At 35.1% G+C, this 15,943-nt stretch overlaps 1 pseudogene; it reads right to left on the bottom strand.

The window, feature by feature from the left end:
- LOC105537549 overlaps positions 1-11,743 on the bottom strand; it is an 83,447-nt pseudogene extending 71,704 nt beyond the window's left edge.
- Positions 11,744-15,943: the final 4,200 nt, after the last annotated feature.

The raw sequence follows: 15,943 nt of genomic DNA, 5'->3' as shown, positions 1-15,943 counted from the left end.
TAAAATAAGACCTACAGACAAGAATAGAAAAAAAAAAGAATGAAAAGGAATGAACAAAGCCTCCAATAAATATGGGACTTCATATAAAGACAGAACCTACAACTGATTGGAGTACCAGAAGGAAACAGGGAGAATGTAAACAAGCTGAAAAACACACTTCAGGATATTATCCAAGATAATTTCCCCAACCTACCAAGATAGGCCAATATGCAATTTCAGGAAATACAGAGAACACCATTAAGATACTCCATGAGAAGATCAACCCCAAACATATAATTATCAGATTCACACACAACAATACTAACCTTAAATGTAAATGGGCTAAATGCTCCAATTAAAAGGCGCAGACTGGCAAATTGGATAAGGAGTCAAGACCCATCAGTGTGCTGTATTCAGGAGACCCATCTTACGTGCAGAGACACACCCAGGTTCAAAATAAAGGGATGGAGGAAAATTTATCAAGCAAAATGAAAGCCAAGAAAAGCAGGGGTTGCAATCCTAGTCTCTGATGAAACAGACTTTAAACCAACAAAGATAAAAAAAGACAAAGAAGGTCATTACAAATGGTAAAGGGAACAATTCAGCAAGAAGAACTAACTATTCTGAATACAAATGCACCCACTACAGGAGCACCCAGATTCATAAAACCAGTTATTAGAGACCTACAAAGAGACTTAGACTCCCAGACAATAATAGTGGGAGACTAAAACACCCCACTGTCAGTATTAGACAGATTAATGAGACAGGAAATTAACAAGGACATTCAAGACTTAAAGTCAGCTCTGGATCAAGTGAACCTAGTAGACATCTACAGAACTTTCTACGCAAAATCAATAGAATATACATTCTTCTCAGTGCCACATGGCACTTATTCTAAAGTTGAACACATAATTGGAACTAAAACACTCCTCAGCAAATGCAAAAGTAATGAAATCATAACAAACAGTCTCTCTGGCCATTGTGTAATCAAATTAGAACTCAGGATTAAGAAATTCATTCAAAACCACACAATTTCATGGAAATTGAATAAGCTGCTCCTGAATGACTCCTGGATAAATAATAAAATTAAGACAGAAATCAAGTTCTTTGAAACTAATGAGAAAAAAGAGAAAACATACCAGCATCTCTGGGACACAGCTAAAGCAGCGTTAAGCGGGAATTTTATAGCACTAAATGCTCACATCAGAAAACTAGAAAGATCTCAAATCAACACCCTAACATCACAATTGAAAGAGCTAGAGAGATAAGAGCAAACTAATCCAAAAGCTAGCTGAAGAGAAGAAATAACTAAAATTAGAGAAAAATTGAAGGAGATAGAGACATGAAAACTCTCTAAAAAGTCATGAATCTGGGAGCTGCTTTTTTGAAAAAAAAAAAGGCAAATTTTGAAGAATCAAATCACCACAATAATAAATGATAAAGAGCATATCACCACTAACCCCACAGAAATACAAACTACCATCAGAGAATACTACAAACTCCTCTATGCAAATAAAATAGAAAATCTAGAAGAAATGGGTAAATTCCTGGATGATACACCCTACCAAGACTAAACCAGGAAGTAGTTAAATCCATGAAGAGATCAATAAAAAGTTCTGAAATTGAGACATTAATTAATAGCCTAACAATAAAAAAAATAAAAAATAAATAAACAAAGCCCAGGACCGGACGGATTCACAGCTGAATTCTACCAGAAATACAAAGAGGAGCTGATACCATTCCTTCTGAAACTTGAAACAATTGAAAAGGAGGGTGTCCTGCCTAACTCATTTTATGAAGCCAGCATCATCCGGATACCAAAACCGGGAAAAGAAACAACAAAACCAGAAAACTTCAGGCCAATATTCCTGATGCGCATTGATGCAAAAATTCTTAATAAAACACTAGCAAACTGAAATCAGCAGTACATCAAAAAACTTAATCACCACGATCAAGTCAGGTTCATCCCAGGGATGCAAGTCTGGTTCAACATATGCAAATCAATAAATGTAATCCATCACATAAACAGAACCAATGACAAAAGCCACATGATTATCTCAATAGGCGCAGAAAAGACCCTTGATAAAATTCAACATACCTTCGTGTTAAGAACTCTCGATAAACTATGTATTGATGGAAGATATTTGAAGATAATAAGAGCTATTTACGACAAACCTACAGAAAATATCATATTGAATGAGCAAAAACTGGAAGCATTCCATTTGAAAACCAGCACAAGAGAAGGAAGCTCTCTCTCACCACTCATATTAAATGTAATATTGGAAGTTCTGGCCAGGGAAATTAGGCAAGAGAAAGAAATAAAGGGTATTCTAATAGGAAGAGAGGAATTCAAGTTGTCTCTCTTTGCAGATGACACAATTTTTTATTTAGAAAACCCAATCATCTCAGCTGCAAAACTTCTTGAACTGATAAGCACCTTCGGCAAAGTCTCAGGAAAAAAAAAAAATCAATGTGCAGAAATTACAAGCATTCCTTTATACCAACAATAGGGAAGCAGAGAACCAAATAGTGAATGAACTCTCATTCACAGTTGCTACAAAGAGAGTAAAATACCTCAGAATGCAGCTAACAAGGGATGTGAAGGACCTCTTAAAGTAGAACTACAAACCACTGCTCAAGGAATTAAGAGAAGATATAAAACATGGAAAAACATTTCATCCTCATGGATAGGAAGAATCAATATCATGAAAATGGGCATGTAGGGAAAAGAAAGAGAGATCAGACTGTTACTGTGTCTATGTAGAAAGGGAAGACATAAGAAACCCCATTTTGACCTGTACCCTGAACAATTGCTTTGCCCTGAGATGCTATTAATCTGTAACTTTGCCCCAACCTTGAGCTCATAAGTTCAGGAACAGAAAACCAAACATCTCATGTTCTCACTTATAAGTGAGAGTTGAACAATGAGAACACATGGACACATGGAGGGGAAGATCACACACTGGGGACTGTCTGAGGGTCGGGGGCTAGGGGAGGGATAGCATTAGGAGAAATACCTAATGTAGGTGATGGGTTGATGGGTGCAGCAAACCACTATGGCATGTGTATACCTATGTAGCAAACCTGCACATTCTTCAACGTATCCCAGAACTCAAAATATAATTTTTAAAAAAAGAAATACAAATAAAGACCTTAGCAAGATATCACCTCACACCTGTTAGGATAGATATTATCAAAAAATAACATATAACAAGTGTTGGCAAACCCTTGTACACCATTGGTGGAAATGACAAATGGTGCAGCATCTATGGAAAAGAGTACTGAGGGTTCCCCCAAATTAAAAATAGAATTGCCATATATTCTAAGTATCATATGGCAATTATGAGCTGCTGATATCTGGATCTGGAAGAGGTATATGCACTCCCATGTTCATCGCAGCATTATTTACAATGGCCAAGATAAAGAGACAACCCAAATGCCCATAAATGCATGAATGGATAAAGAAAATATGGCATACATACAGTGTAATATTATTCAGCCTGATAAAAGAAGGAAATTCTGCTCTTGGCAACAACATGAATAAACTTTGAGAACGCTATGCTAAATTAAATAAGCCAGTTGCATAAAGACAAATACTTTAGGACCCCACTTATATAAGGAATGTAAAATAGGCAGACTCATTGAAGCAGAGGTACAGTGGCAGTTGCCATGGATTGTGGGTAATGGAATGGGAAGTTGCTGTTCAATAGGGATAAAATTTAGGTTATATAAGACAAATACATTCTAGATATCTGCTGGACAACATTGTGCCTAGAGTTAACAATATTGTATTGTGCACTTAAAAATTTGTTAAGAGGGTAGATCTCATGTTAAAGATTTTTATCACAATAAATAATATAATTCTTTGACTTGATTTTTTAAAAGACATTCTATAGCAGAGGAATATGTCCAGTATTTTATTAGCATACCATTATTATTGTGATCCCAGTACTGCTGTGAAAGACCACACTCAATAAAAGGAAGATAAAACTATTTTTCAATTTATAACCATATTAATTTAGCAAAGAAATTGCTTTTACATAAACAACATCATTTGTAGCCTCTTTCATCAAATTTTGCATGTTGCTATGGACTAATTTTAAAAAGTGCTCTCTCTCGTATTTTATTTGCTAGGAAAACTTGTCATTTACCGGTGGGCTCATCTATGAAAAGAGTACTAACTTGTGTCCTGTCCAAATATATATAGAGTAGCAGTTCAGAGCCCTGAAATCCCTTAATTCTGGTCTGTCTCCTTCGGCAGGGGCAAGGGGCAAATGGCAGGATATAGTTCTGCTTCTTGCTTCCTCGCATTAGAGTTATATGATGGAAGATTTAGTTTGACCTTTTTTGGAGAGAATCAGAAAGAACAGGCTTCTTGGCTTTATTCAGTTTTAGATTCCTGCAGCCAAAGCAACCACATGTCATGAATGTGCGCTAGCTGGGCTCACTAAAGATCTTCAGGCAGACAAAATTCATCAGTGATAACACGAACAAACACAACACTTACCTAGTGGTATTATAGAATTATAACATTACATATAGAGAGATAAATAGCTAGATACATATACATCATACACACGTGTGTATGTGTGTGTGTGTGTCTGTGTGTGTGTGTATAATTGTAAAGAGTAACAGAAGGGAATTTAAGGATTATTTAGTGGAAATCTCTAATTTTATAGAGTGTTATGGACTGAATGTTTATGTCTCCCCCAAAATTCATATGATGAAATTCTACCTCCCAATGTGATGATATTTGGTGGTGAGGCCTTTGTGAGCTGAGTAGGGCAGAAGTCTCATATATGGGATTAGATTCCATATAAAAGAGACCCTCAGAGAGCTCTCTCACTCCTTCTGCCTTATGAGGACAAAGCCAGAAGGCAGTCTGAAACCTGGAAGAGGACCCTCAGCAGAATCTGAGGGTTCTGACACCCTGAACTTGCACTTTCAGTCTTCAAAACTGGAAAAAGTAAATTTCTGTTGTTTATAAGCCACCAAGTTCATAGTATTTTTTTATAGCAACCCATTATACCTGATGTAAATGACGAGTTGATGGGTGCTGACGAGTTGATGGGTGCAGCACACCAACATGGCACAAGTATACATATGTAACAAACCTGCACGTTATGCACATGTACCCTAGAACTTAAAGTATAATAATAATAAAAGAAAAGAAAAGAAAAAGACATAGGGACTCATACATTTATAAATATTAAGTGAATTGTTACAAATTGTTACAGTTGTTAGTAAGGCTGCAACTCCAAGATTAGTTTGTATTTTCTAAGACATGAATGCTTGAATTCAAATGTATTCATATAAATGTACTGAATAGTTTGATTTGCTCATCTCAATTCAGGTGCAACTTATGTACATTGCCAATAGCCTTATTTCAAGTTATGTTGAGAATTTACAAACTTTGGTCACCAGTGGTTCACACTGAGGCCGTGATGATCTACCTATTTGCACATAATTTTACAAACTGCACTTTTATGCACTGGTTGTGAAATATATTCTTCATTCATTCATTCATTCAAGTACTAAATGCACATTTATTTCGAGCACCTGCTTTGTGCAAAGAAAAAAGGTACATACAATACAGAACCAAGAAACTTTCCACCACTGGGTCTTTAAGCTGTAGTTTAGAGAGAAAAACCATATGTTTCCAATCACATCCATTTTTATGCTATGAAAACTCTTCTTCTTGTACAATGTCATTAAGATCTCTGTGCTTTATAGCTTCAAATAAACTTATTGCAAGCAATATTTTACATTTATATTTTATATTTTCTATCAAGCCACTTTCCAAACTACACACGTATATCATCACTGTTGGTAACTGACTCATGGGATAGTAAACACGCAGAGGTAATACTTTTGCCCAGCACACAAAAAGATTAGATGGAAAACAGAATGATAGGTCATCCGGAAAACAAAACAATATGTAACAAAACAAACACTAACTCTTGTCTTTTAAACAAACCACTCTAGGAGACTTTTTTACCTACAGAGAGAATTCAAAACATTAAATCAGTTAGCATGATTTTAAAAAATACCTCATTTAAGCAGAACTGAATGAAAATTGAGACCCCAAAATCCATATAAAGAATGAACAAAACCAAAAATTGTTTCTTCGAAAGGATAAAGAAGATTGATAGGCCACTAGCAAGACTAACAAAAAAGAGAGGATCTAAATAAATGCAATCAGAAATGACAAAGGGAACACTACAACTAACCCCACAGAAATACAAGATTCTCAGGGACTATTATGAACACCTCTATGGACACAAATTAGAAAATCTAGAGAAAATAGATAAATTCCTGGAAACACAATTTCCCAAGATTGAATCACAAAGAAACTGAAGCCCTGAACAGACTAATATCAAGTTCTAAAATTTAATTGGTAGTAAGCCTACCAACCAAAAAGCCTTGAATTACATAAATTCAAAGCCAAATTCTACGAGACATAGAGAGAAGAGCTGGTACCAATTCTACTGAAACTATTTTTAAAAATAGAGGAGAAAGTTTTTCTTCCTAATTCATTCTATGAAGCCAGCATCACCGTAATACCAAAACCTGGCAAAAATACAATAAAAAAGAAAATTATGGACCAATATCCCCAATGAACACAGATGCAAAAGTACTCTACAAGTTGCTAGCAAACCGAATCCAGCAGCACATGAAAAAATTAATTCTTAATTGATAAGAGGGAACTAATTAAACTAAACAGCTTCTGCACAGCAAAATAAACTATTAATAGAGTAAACAGACAACCAACAGAATTGGGAGAAAATATTCACAAACTATGCATTCAGCAAAGGTCTAATATCCAGAATCTATAGGAACAATTCAACAAGCAAAAGGAGATAGCCCTGTTAAAAAATGGGCAGAGGACACGAACAGACACTACTGAAAAGAAGACAAATAAGTAACTAGTCTGAAAAAATACTGAATATCACTAATCATCATAGAAACACAAAGAAAAACCACAAGGAGATACCATCTCACACTAGTCACAATGGTTATTTTTAAAAAGTTTAAAAAAGTAGATGCTGGTGAAGCTATGGGAAAAAGGGAATGCTTATATACTGTTGGTGGACAGTGTAAATTAGTTCAGCCACTGTGGAAAGCAGTTTGGAGATTTCTCAAAGAACTTAACACATAACTACCATCTGACCCAGCAATCCCATTACTGAGTATATACATCAAGGAAATTACATCATTCTACCAAAAAGTCACATACACACATATGTTGATCACAGCACTATTTACAATAGCAAAGACATAGAGTCAACCTAGGTACCCATCAGTGGTGGACTTGATGAAGAAAATGTGGCACATATACACCATGGAATACTATGCAGCCATAAAAAATAATAATATATTCCTTGTAGCAACATGGGTGCAGTTGGAGGCCATTATCCTAAGCAAATTAATGCAGGAACAGAAAACCAAATACTGCATGTTATTACTTATAAGTGGAAGCTAAACATTGGGTATGCATAGACATAAAAATGGGAGCAATAGATATTGGAGACTACTGGTGGGAAGAAAGGGAAGGAGGCAAGGGCTGAAAAACTTTCTATTAGGTATTATCCTTGCTGCCGTGGTGACAGGCTCATTTATACTTCAAACTTCAACATCACACAATATGTCCATGTAAAAAGCCTGCACATGTTTCCCCTTAGTCTAAAAGAAAAGTTGAAATTATTTTTAAAATATCTCCTTTAAAACCTTTTTTCCCAGTAGGGGAGAAACTAGTTTCACTCTATATTTTTATGGAACTTCAGAAGTTCATTAAACTTATGCAGAGGATGTAAGAACATTGGTGTCAGTGTTATTTATGATATATCTTCACAAAAAGTTATTCAGGGCTTCCAGAAACTCAAGAATTGGTACAAAAATAAGCAAGCCTAAGGCACAGACTGTTTTTAATAATAGAGGGTCTATCGTTAGTTGAATTCCTGTAGTGTAACAAACTTATTTTGGTCATTTTCATATAAAGAAAATCATTGACTTACGATGGTTCAACTGACGATCATTTGACTTCAGAATGGTGTGAAAGTGATACACATTCAATAGAAACCATACTTCAAAATTTGATTTTTGATCTTTTCGCAGGCTAGCTATATGCGGTATGATTCTCTTTCACAGTGATGGGTAGCCGCAGCCAGACACAGCACCCAGTCCACCATGCTTTCATAAGAGTAAACAACTGATACTCTGTAGTGTGCCGTGTTGCCAGATGGTTTTGGTCAACTGTAGGCTAATGTAAGTGTTTAAGCACTTTTAAGGTAGACCAGGCTAAGTTATGATGGTCTGAAAGATTGGTGTATTAAATGCATTTTGAACTGACAACATTTTCATATTATGAAGGGTTCATTAGGACATGACCACATCATGTGTCAAAGAACATCTCTATTATCTTCTATCTTTACAACAATAGTACCAGATTGACATGTTATTTTTATTTAATAATTGAGAAAACTGAGGCTCAGGATGTAAAGTGATATCCCCAGGGCTAGAATTACATAGCTGGGATTTGAAGCCACATTAACGTCATTCCAAAGTCTTTGCTTATTCCACTAAACAACCTTGTCCTATGTGTATACAGCTTTGATTTTTTTTTTTTTTTCATTAGCAGGAAGGAATGAGAAAACATAGTCTCTATTTCTCAGGCTTTCAGTGTCTAAACCTGTCTTTCATAGTCCATAAGCCATTCTCTCAGGCTTGGAACCAATTCATCCAGGCCTGAAAACCTGAACTCTCTCCAAGAAGCCAGGTACTCCACATTTTCACATACCTTGGATTTCAGTTCCTTTATTATAACATTCATTCTACTATTTCCAATTTGAATAACCTTGAATGAGGCAACTAGCACATAGTATTGGGTTAAACATTTATGCTTTATTTCCAAACAAGCTTTATTCCCTATCAACGATTTATTCCTGCTATCACTAGATAAAGTACTCTGAACAGTATTGCCTATTGACCTTATGAACTGGAGCAATTGACAAACATTCGGACTCATAGACTATATACTTTCTTTTAGAATACAATAGAAATAATCTGGCCATTTCAGGGGATTTGATTTACTTCAAAACTTGTAACACAGATAGTAATATTCTTAATGCCAGCATCACTTTATTGGCCACAGAGGTTCTAGTTTTTAAATCATTCTAATTTATTTCACAGAATTATAGACATATTGACCTGTATGCAATACTTTGTATATTCTTGTATTTTAAATACATTTTATGAGAAGGAAACCTTAAATTTATCCAGATCAACAAGTTCTCTCAATATCGATTAGATTACCTTTCCAGAAACATAAACAAGAAGTATATTTAACACCAGAAATGTTTATTTTTTCTTTAGACTAAATTCTAAAAAGTCAGTAAGTCTGGCTGTTCTAACTCTTCTCCATCTATCATTGATTGTACTGTCCCTTGGAGAATAACTCCTTCCAATATATCACAATCTGGATTATTTCATTACATGAAAATATGTTCTCAACTGTTATTAAATTTGATTTAATTACATAAGACTTCAAAAAATGTGCTTTGGCTAAATCTTTTCCTTGAGAATGTTAATTTTCTTCCACAGTATAAATCAGTTTGAGAATCACCATGTGCTTGAATAAAGTAAATAGTACGCAAATCAAAATATCAAAGTGTGTTTTGCAGTGAATGAGCAGGAGAAATATTGTCCAGAAATAAAGAAAGAGAGCCATGGTATAAGAGTGTCAGACCTTGGAGACAGTCTCATCTTGTGGAGAAGGAAATTAAGGACAAGAAACATGAAATGACTCACTCAAGTAACAGGACAAGTTCATTACTGAGCCATGAAGAGAACACCTGTATAAGCTGTTTAAACCACTATACTACTTATTTTTAACACTCACTGTGCATCTGAATTGACTGGGGAGTTCTTAAAAATACAGATGTCTGGGCCTCCTCTCCAAGGATTTTGATTCAATTCATTGATAATAGGGTCAAGTCATCTGTATTTCTTAAGCCAGTCCCTCTTCAACCACTTCAGCTATCTACCAACAATGAGAACTACCAAACTATATTATGCTGACTCTCTAACATTTTGGACATAAATCACTGCCTTTGAAGCTACATGAATGGAGTTGTCCATTCTCCTTAATGAATCTAATAAGAGCTTCACTTGATGGAGTGTATTAAAGGATGTACTACACAAATGGCATGCTTATAAAGGAATATTGAAGTGTTGTCCTAGACACTTAGCCTTCAGTTTAAAATTGAGAGAATTGTGGATTCATGAATCTCCGTATTTTTAGGGAATTATTGGTTGTTATATATATAATGTGCTTCACAAAGCTGTCACTGAACCTCCTTCTCTCCAATCTGGCGTAGATGTCCCTCCTATGTCCTTTCAGAGCACTCTGGGATTAGATCTGTAATAGCAGTTACCACATTGCATAAAATTTATTTATTTTTGCCTATTTCTTCCACTAGGTTGTGAGAAAAAACAAGGGAAGAATTCTGTTATTCATTTTTGTATTTCCAAAATTTAGCATCTTTTCTGGCACAAAGTAAATAATAAATACCAGTTAAACTGAACTAAATTTGGAGTGTTAAAAGAACAATATTATAATGAGTTTATCAAATAAAACAGAAAGGGGTTTCCAATCCAGAGTAGACAAAGATAATGGAAAAGAGTGTCTTGTGCCAGGTGGACAAAAGTATGGATGCCTCTTCTATTCTCATAAGGAAAGGGTAAGATGTGTATCAAGTTCTTGTACTAGTAGGCTTACATATGTTGTCTTATTACATGCTCACAAAAATCTTCCAAAGTAGTTTTCATTACTTCTGATTATCATATATAGAAGTTGATGCTAAGAGTTGATGCAAATTAATTAACCTGCCCATTGTTATTCAGGTAGTATGTGATAGAGGCAAATTTCAAGCTCAGATTTTTCTGTCTCTGTAACCTTGCTTTTATGATTATCCTTAAAACTTTACCTTTTATTAAGTTCATTTATTGTTCTCTATTCCAGAGTAAAATTTCAGAGAAAAGAAGTACATTTAAAATCTCCATTACCCAGGGACTTTTTAGCCTGTTTCTTGTAATGTTGAATTCCCAGTGCTTGAATAGCCCACATACACTACGTGCTGAAAAATATTGTTGAATCAGTAACAAATGATTGACTAAGATATTGATTTACTCTTAACCAATAGTTCCATTTACTCCTAGTAATGTTTATTCTTGTCTATCACATGTACAAATTTCTTACACATAGATTATCACTAATAATATTCAAGTCCCATCCTATAAATTTTAATTTTGCCCTTCATATCTTATGAGTCCTAGACTCTGTTGAGAAATGGAGGAGCTACTGAACTGAAACAGTGCTTTCTTGAAAATAGAAACTTGTTGCCTTACTGTAAGGAACATCAAAGAGATCCTAACTCATGAGTGTGAACCACATTGTCTGAAGTCCAATGTACTACAGGTCACCCATAGAATTAGACATTTCCCTACAGAAAGACCCAAGAGTCAGAGTTGTATTAAAACTGCCTGGCCAACCTCTTCAGTGCAAACATTAGTGACTGGGTTAATTGCTGTGTACCTCTTCCACGAGGCTTTTGTCCCAAATGTTGCTCTCTTCCACCTTTGTGACTGCTTTCTCACCTGGCCACTTGTTACAAAGGACACAGTTACCTTGTACCCCAGAAAAGAAGCCCACCAAAAGCTGGACAAGATATAGGCTCTGGTCCAGTAGACTGGAACTCAAAGCCATTACTTTTCTTTGAGAGAAAACTGGATTATGGCCTTCTTGTGAGAAGAGTCATAGTCTTATTTATCATTTCTAAAGAAGCAGAGGGCTGAAGGTCCATGAAAGAGGCAGCATATGAAATTACTGAACAAAATGCAGATTGAGAACTGGAGGACAAGCTAAGGTATGGAACACTGTTAGTATATAACTTGCTTATGTCAATATTGGCTCAGGAATTAAATGGGATATTCTTGCAGTTATGGTCAATTATTAGGCAGAACTGCAGGGAGCCGGGGAAATTAGAACAATGAGACAAAAGACAGGCACTGACTAAGCTTCTATACTCTAAAGTAAACCTAAGAAAGCTTACAGGTATAGGGGTTTTCTCTTTGTACATTGACTCTTTGGAAAGCAAGGTCCAAGAGTCCAAGACATATTTTAATGTTCATGACAAGAGCACGGGTAAGGAAGGGCAGGATAGCACTTTGGTTTGGTATTTAAATGAAAGCTTCAGTTTATTTTTCCCAAATTAAAAAATATATATATATGTGTTGCATAGGAATTAAAACTTATGAGCTGCACAGTATTCCATGACGTATATGTACCACATTTTCTTTATCCAGTCTATCATTCATGGGCATTTGGGTTGGTTCCAAGTCTTTGTTATTGTGAACAGTGCTGCAATAAACATACGTGTGCATGTGTCTTTATAATGGAATGATTTATAATCCTTTGGGTATATACCCAGTAATGGGGTTGCTGGGTCAAATGGTATTTCTGGTTGTAGATCCTTGAGGAATCGCCGCATTGTCTTCCACAATGTTTGAACTAATTTACACTCCCACCAACAGTGTAAAAGTGTTCCTATTTCTCGGCATCCTCTCCAGCATCTGTTATTTCCTTTTTAATGATTGCCATTCTAATTGGTGTGAGATGGTAACTCATTGTGGTTTTGATTTGCATGTCTTTAATAACCTGTGATGATGTGCTCTTTTTCATATGTTTATTTTCCTTTGAGAAGTGTCTGTTCATATCCTTGTAAGATAGTTTGAACTCAGGTAGCATGATGCCTCCAGCTTTGTTCTTTTTGATTAGGAATTGTCTTGGTTGTACAGGATCTTTTTTGGTTCCATATAAAATTTAATATAGGTTTTTCTAATTCTGTGAAGAAAGTCAATGGTAACTTGATGAGGATAGCATTGAATCTATTAATTACTTTGGGCAGTATGGCCATTTTCATGATATTGATTATTTTTATCCACGAGCATGGAATGTTTTTCCATTTGTTTGTGTCCTCTCTTATTTCCTTGAACACTGGTTTGTAGTTTGCCTTAAAGAGGTCCTTCATATCCCATGTAAGTTGTATTCCTAGGTATTTTACTCTCTTTGTAGCAATTGTGAATGGGACTTCACTCATGATTTGGCTCTGTTTGTCTCTTATTGGTGTATAGGAATGCTTCTGATTTTTACACATTGATTTTTGTATCCTGAGACTTTGCTGAAGTTGCTTATCAGCTTAAGGAGATTTTGGGCTGAGATGACGGGGTTTTCTAAATATACAATCATGTCATCTGCAAACAGAGACAATTTGGCTTCCTCTCTTCCTATTTGAATACACTTTATTTCTTTCTCTTGCCTGATTGCCTTGGCCAGAATTTCCAATATGATGTTGAATAGGAGTGATGAGAGAGGGCATCCTTGTCTTGTGCCAGTTTTCAAAGGGAATGCTTCCAGCCTTTGCCCATTGAGTATGATATTGGCTGTGGGTTTGTCATAAATAACTCTTATTATTTTGAGATACGTTCCATCAATACCTAGTTTATTGAGAGTTTTTAGCATAAAGTGGTGTTGAATTTTATCAAAGGCCTTTTCTGCATGTATTGAGATAATCGTGTGGGTTTTGTCATTGGTTCTGTTTATGTGATGGATTATGTTTATTGATTTGCCTATGTTGCACCAGCCTTGCATCCCAAGGATGAAGCTGACTTGATGGTGGTGCTGGATTCGGTTTGCCAGTATTTCATTGAGGATTTTCACATTGGTGTTCATCAGGGATGTTGGCCTGAAATTTTCTTGTTTTGTTGTGTCTCTGCCAGGTTTGGGTATCAGGATGATGCTGGCCTCATAAAAATGAGTTAGGGAGGAGTCTCTCTTTTTCTATTATTTGGAATAGTTTCAGAAGGAATGCTACCAGCTCCTCTTTGGACCTCTGGTAGAATTCAGCTGTGAATTCGTCTGGTCCTGGGCTTTTTTAGGTTGGTAGGCTATTAAGTACTGCCTCAACTTTAGAACTTGTTATTGGTCTGTTCAGGGGTTTGACTTCTTCCTGTTTTAGTCTTGGGAGGGTGTATGTGTCTAGGAATTTATTCATTTCTTCTATATTTTCTAGTTTATTTGCATAGAGGTGTTTATAGTGTTCTCTAATGGTAGTTTGTATTTCTGTGGGATCAGTGGTGATATTCACTTTATCATTTTGTATTGGGTCTATTTGATTCTTCTCTCTTTTCTTCTTTATTAGTCTGGCCAGTGGTCTATCTAGTCTGTTAATCTTTTCAAAAAATCAGCTCCTGGATTCATTGATTTTTTTGAAGGGTTTTTCGTGTCTCTATCTCCTTCAGTTCTGCTCTGATCTTAGTTGTTTCTTGCCTTCTGCAAACTTTTGAATTTGTTTGCTCTTGCTTCTCTAGTTAGTTTTATTGTGATGTTAGGTTGTCGATTTTAGATCTTTCCTGCTTTGTCCTGTGGGCATTTAGTGCTATGTAATTCCCTCTTAAGAGTGCTTTAGTTTGTCTTTCAATGCAGTTTTTTTGGAAGAAAGAATATTTTTAAGTGGACAATGGACTGTAAAATAAGTTACTTGAAATGAGTTACTTGTTTCAGATAAATTTCAATTCGATTTAAAATAAACATTTTGTCCACCTTTTAAGTTAATGAAATAAAATTTGAAACTGAAAAAAAAAAAATGAAGTTAACCATTGCAGCTCTTTATGAACCCTTGCATGCTGCTTGAGTTCTTTTAGAGCTATGAAAATAAAAAGTTTTATTGTAATAAAACTTACACTGTAGAGTTTATTGCCATGTTTAAAAAGCAGCACATGTGCATTTACATTTGATTCTCCTTTCAAATAACATTATGGACAAAATATTGTTGTTTTACAGATATGAAACTGGGAGTTCAGAACTCAAATTTCACTTGCTAAAGAACAAATAGTAAACATTGGGGTCAGAACAAGAACTACATCATCTGGTCTGTTAAGCATTCATAATTGCTGTTCTGGAGAGCAGAAAACATTGTTTCTGAAGTAAATTAGTGGCCAGTGGCACTGAACTACTTGTTTTAGACGTAAAAGTTCTGACAGAAAAAAAAGAAAAAAAAAATGTGAAATCACTTTGAAAGGCTTTTATTGTAAGTTGCCAGAGAAAAAGTAAAATTTACATGAAACTACTGATTTTAAATGTAACATTAAAAAAAACTGGAAGAAGAAAGAAATGGTTTTTTTTAGTTATGATAATAAAGGAAGTAATAAAAAAAAAAAAAAAAAAAAAAGAGTGCTTTAGTGGTATCCCAGAGATTCTGGTACCTTGTGTATTTGTTCTCATTGGTTTCAAAGAACTTTAGTGGTGTAGAGCATATCAACATATACGTATTGCCCATTTGTTGTTCTTCTTGGAAGGAATATCTATTCAAGACCTATGCTCACTTTCAAGTTGAGTTATATATTGATTTATTTATTCTTGCTATTGAGTTGTAGGAGTTTCTTATATATTTTGATATTAATTTCTCATTTGGTATATGCTTTGGGATTGTTTTTCTCTAATTCTGTATGTTGCCTTTACAGTCAACTGATTGTTACCTTTTCTGTACAAAAGATTTTAGTTTTAAATAGTTCCACCTTATTTTTGTCTTTGATGCCTGTGCAATGGTGTCATATCCATGAAATCATTGCCTGGATCAATGTCAATAAACTTTTTCCCTATGTTTTCTTCTAGGAGTGTAACAGTTTCAAGTGTTATATTTGTCTTTAATCTATTCTGAGTTTATTTTTGTGTAGAATGTATGATAAGAGTCCAATTTAATTCATTTTGTATGTTGTTTGTTCATAGCAGTCTCTGTCCCTGAAAATACTCGTTAATAATTAATCAAAGAAGAATTTGAAAAAGAAATCTAAACATATGAAAAACACAAAGGGATATACAATATACCAAAACTTATTAGAAGCCACA

This window comes from Mandrillus leucophaeus, unplaced genomic scaffold (genome assembly GCF_000951045.1).
Source record: "Mandrillus leucophaeus isolate KB7577 unplaced genomic scaffold, Mleu.le_1.0 Scaffold174, whole genome shotgun sequence".
In the NCBI taxonomy this organism is placed as follows: Eukaryota; Metazoa; Chordata; class Mammalia; order Primates; family Cercopithecidae; genus Mandrillus; species Mandrillus leucophaeus.
Note: the sequence above shows the minus strand (reverse complement) of the source record. Positions and strands in the feature narration are given on the sequence as shown.